The 4,642-nt window shown below is 43.8% G+C and overlaps 1 pseudogene; it reads left to right on the top strand.

The window, feature by feature from the left end:
* Positions 1-861: 861 nt before the first annotated feature.
* On the top strand, positions 862-1,825 carry LOC138849166 (chromobox protein homolog 1 pseudogene; annotated as a pseudogene).
* Positions 1,826-4,642: the final 2,817 nt, after the last annotated feature.

Genomic DNA, 4,642 nt, shown 5'->3' with positions numbered 1-4,642 from the left:
TGGAAAAGAAGATCAGATAAAACCCAAAGTAGGCAGAAGAAAGGAAATAATGAAATATTAGATGAAGTCCATAAAGTATAGGAAGTAAGGAAAACAGAAGCTGATTTTTAAAGAAGATTAATAAAATTACTAAACCTCCTGTAGACAATAAGGAACAAAAAAGCAAATAAGAAACAAATTTTCAATACCAGAAGTGGGAGCGGTGACGTCAGAACAGAAACCTCAGATATTGAGAAAAAAAAGGGGGCCTGTGCTGTGGCGTAGTGGGTAAAGCTGCCGGCCGCAGTGCCGGCATCCCATATGGGCGCCAGTTCAAGACCCGGCTGCTCCACTTCTGATCCAGCTCTCTGCCATGGCCTGGGAAAGCAGTAGAAAATGGCCCAAGTCTGTGTGGCCCCTACACCTGCGTGGGAGACCCAGAGGAAGCTCCTAGCTCCTGGCTTTGGATCAGTGCAGCTCCATCTGTTGTGGCCAACTGGGGAGTGAACCAGTGGATGGAAGAACTCTTTCTTCTCTCTCTACTTCTCCTTCTCTCTCTATGTAATTCTAACTTTCAGATAAATAAATAAATCTTAAAAAAAAAAACACAGAAGAAAAATAAGGCGATATTTGAATGCTTTTTTGCTAATAAATTCACTAATTTGGATGAAATGGACAAATTCCTTAAAAATACAAACTACCGGTCGCGCCTGCGCGGTGCAGACGGCGGGCAGAGTGCGAGGCTCTTTTGTTCGGCTGAGGGGAGGGCCGTTGGCCAGGGCCTGCGGTAGGCCGCTTCAGCGAGGGGCTCGACTGCGGCCACCCGGCTTGTTGCTTTCTGGGCGGCCCCCCCCCCCCCGGCCGGCCAGTAGCACCAGTAGCGCGACTCCGATTCTCCTCGAGCTCTTGGGCGCTGCTTTGAGCAGCGTCACCCTTTACACCAGAAAGCTGGCGGGCACCATGGGGAAAAAACAAAACAAGAAGAAAGTGGAGGAGGTGCTAGAAGAGGAGGAAGAGGAATATGTGGTGGAAAAAGTTCTTGACCGTCGAGTTGTAAAGGGCAAAGTGGAGCACCTCCTAAAGTGGAAAGGTTTCTCAGATGAAGACAATACGTGGGAACCAGAAGAGAATCTGGATTGCCCTGACCTCATTGCTGAGTTTCTGCAGTCACAGAAAACAGCACATGAGACAGATAAGTCAGAGGGAGGCAAGTGCAAAGCTGATTCTGATTCTGAAGATAAGGGAGAAGAGAGCAAACCAAAGAAGAAGAAAGAAGAGTCAGAAAAGCCACGAGGCTTTGCCCGGGGTTTGGAGCCGGAACGGATCATTGGAGCTACAGACTCAAGTGGAGAACTCATGTTCCTGATGAAATGGAAAAACTCTGATGAGGCCGACCTGGTCCCTGCCAAGGAAGCCAATGTCAAGTGCCCACAGGTTGTCATTTCCTTCTATGAGGAAAGGCTGACGTGGCACTCCTATCCCTCGGAGGATGACGACAAAAAAGATGACAAGAATTAAGTCTCTTGAGTACCAGCCCCGTCACATCCGACTGTGGGTTTCAAGTGAGGAGGGAAGAAGTTCTACTTGTCTTGACACCATAGAGGTGGCTTGAGAAGATGTCCTTTGAAGAGCCAGTATAGTTTCTGTGCCCTGCAGCAGCCCAAGTGCTTTAAGCTGTTCCAAGCTATGTAGTTCACACACCCATCCCAGTGGAGGGGAATGGGGAGAAGTGTTTCAAGGCAGCCCATTCTGTGCTTTGCTGAGAGAAGCAAAGGGCCTTCTATGAAGGACAAAACTTGCAGAATTGGGTGTGTGGGAGAACAAAAAGATACTGTAGGTCTTCAAAGAGCATCTCCACAACCCACAGCCTTCTTCCCAATAGTGTTAACTCTGCGTTTTTACAGCGTAGCATGTGTGTAGTTTTTGGCTATTACTGGTGTATTATTTAGGGGTGGGAGGGATGGGATAGGGAGAAAGGGAAATGGGTTGGATCATTTTGATTAAAATTTGGGGCTTGATTGGGGAAATGATGAAACAGTAGAGAGAACAACTAACTGAAGATTTGGTTCTATGTCCAGGATATTTTACCTTTTCAAAAAAATGTCATTGACACCATAAATGGAAACTGCGAGAGACTGTTTAAAAGCTGTGAATGCCTGAAACCTGTAAGCCAAGGTGTTCCCTGCCTGAGCTTAATGTCCCCCACAGAGGACTAAGCCAGTTCACAAGTTACCAAAGCTGCCGTTTTGGAGATGGAGACTGACTGGGGAGGGAGAATGTACACAGGCAGATAGAGCATTCTGTCTCAGAGGTGCTAATTCTTGAAATTAGACAAGAAGACCCTTTCTTTTCCAATTATGAAGTTGTATCAGCTTATCCATCCAAACCACTGGCTGAGGTATTGGAAGAGGGGAAGAGTACAGGAGATGGCAGAGTAGGGAAAAACAAGGACCCATACTCTTAAGGTAGCAAACTCTTGAAGCCTCTGGTTTGTTTTGAATTTTGAACTCTGAAACCACGGATGGCAGGGTTCAGTCACTGACAGCACAAGTTTCATTGAAACTATTCAAGGGTTGAATTTCAGAAGCCCTGGTCTCAGGAGAAGAATAATCATTCATACTGGGGCAGTGGTTTACTTTAAAACACCAAACCGTTTTTTTTTTTATCCTAATAATTAACTGAGACCCAAGATGTTCCGTCTTGATTCCTAAGATCCATCAGTTCTTGACATGGTCTAGACCTGCATCTAGAGCTGCATTGTAAAAATCTCTGTAGGCATGTATTAGGTTTCTGTGAAAACTTTGTTTAAATGTAAACTTCATACCACACTGTCAGTTTTTGTCTTAATAAAACTATAGATTTATATTCTCTGAAAAAAAATACAAACTACCAAAACTCTCTCAAGAATAGATAACACAAAGAATTCTATATCCACACAAGAAACTTAATTTAAAGTTAAAAAAAACTTTCCAGAAAAAAATCTAGGCATGTATGGCTTTACTGGCATATTCTACCAAACTTCTTTTTTAAGATTTATTTATTTTATTTGAAAGACAGATTTATGGTCAGAGAAAGACAGAGATAGACACACATACACACACATACACACACACACACAGAGTAAATCACTTCCACCTGCTGGTTCCCTCCCCAGAGGGCCACATGTGCCAGGCTGAATCCAGGAGCCGGGAACTTCGCCCAGGTCTTCCACGTGAGCAGCAGGGGCCCAAGCAGCTGCGCTATCTTCTGCTGCTTTCTCAACTGCATCAGAAGTGGAATAGCGAGGACTCTAACAGATGCATAGATGGGATGCTGAGATTACAGGCAACAATTTAACCCACTGTGCCCCTCTACCAAACTTTCAAGGAATTAAACTACTAAACACTGCACAAACATTGTGAGAAAATTGAAAAGGAGGAAATCCATTCTATGAGTATAATTCTAGAACCCAAGACATTATAAATAAATTAAAGATCAAAAATTCTAAATAAAACTTTAGCAATCACATTCAGTAATATACTAAAAGGGAAAAAAATCATGACTAAGCCCAGTTTATTTGAGGAATCCAAGAATTTAACATCTGGAAACCAATTCCGTCTAATTCACCGTATCAGCAGAGCAAAAAGGAAAACACTCAATAGGCATAGAAAAAGCATTTGACAAAGTATGACATCTGTTTTTAAATACTTGCAGCAAATTAGAATAAGAAGAAAGTGTCTTTAATCTGATAAAAGACATCTATGAAATAAGATACAGCTTGCAGCATGTATATAGTGATGTACTGAATACTTCCTCCTTAAGATAGGACCAAGGCAAGGATGTTTGCTCTCAGTATTTCTCTCTTTCTCTCTTTTTTTTTTTTTTAAGATTTATTTATTTATTTGAAAGTCAGAGTTACACAGAGATAGAAGGAGAGGCAGAGAGAGAGAGAGAGAGAGAGAGAGAGATGTCTTCTGTCCGATGGGTCACTCCCCGATTGGCCACAATGGCCAGAGCTGCACCAATCCGAAGCCAGGAGCCAGGAGCTTCTCCCAGGTCTCGCACATGGGTGCAGAGGCCCAGGGACTTGGGCCATCTTCTACTGCTTTCCCAGGCCTTGGTAGAGAGCTGGATCGGAAATGGAGCAGCTGGGTCTTGAACCGGCCCTCATATGGGATGCTGGCGCTTCAGGCCAGGGCGTTAATCCGCTGGGCCACGGCGCCAGCCTCTGCTCTCAGTATTTCTATTTAACTTTGTACTTAACTTTCTAGCCAGTGCAATAAGTGACAAAAAAGAGAATAAAAAACTACAGATTGGAAAGGAAGAATGAAAACCTCTTATTCCCAGATAGCATACCCATCACATAAGTAATCTGAAAGAATCCAAAAAAAAAAAAATACTACATTAGTCAGTTTTGCCATCACTATAATGAAATACGTGGCATAGGCTACTTATAAAGTTGAAGGGGTTTGTTTAGCTCATACTTCTGGAGGTCCAGGGCAGGGTGCCTCCTTGGCTTAGTCCTGGGGCGACCCCCTTTCTTGCAGTATCACTTCATGGCAGATTGCAGTGGTTGGAGTGCTGATCACATCTTGACCCAGCAAGCAGACAGAAAGCATAGGGCCAGATTCAGGCTTGTATGACAATTCACTCCCAGGGGAACTCACTTCAGGAGACCAGTATT

Source organism: Oryctolagus cuniculus, chromosome 3 (genome assembly GCF_964237555.1).
Source record: "Oryctolagus cuniculus chromosome 3, mOryCun1.1, whole genome shotgun sequence".
Lineage (NCBI taxonomy): Eukaryota > Metazoa > Chordata > Mammalia > Lagomorpha > Leporidae > Oryctolagus > Oryctolagus cuniculus.
Note: the sequence above shows the minus strand (reverse complement) of the source record. Positions and strands in the feature narration are given on the sequence as shown.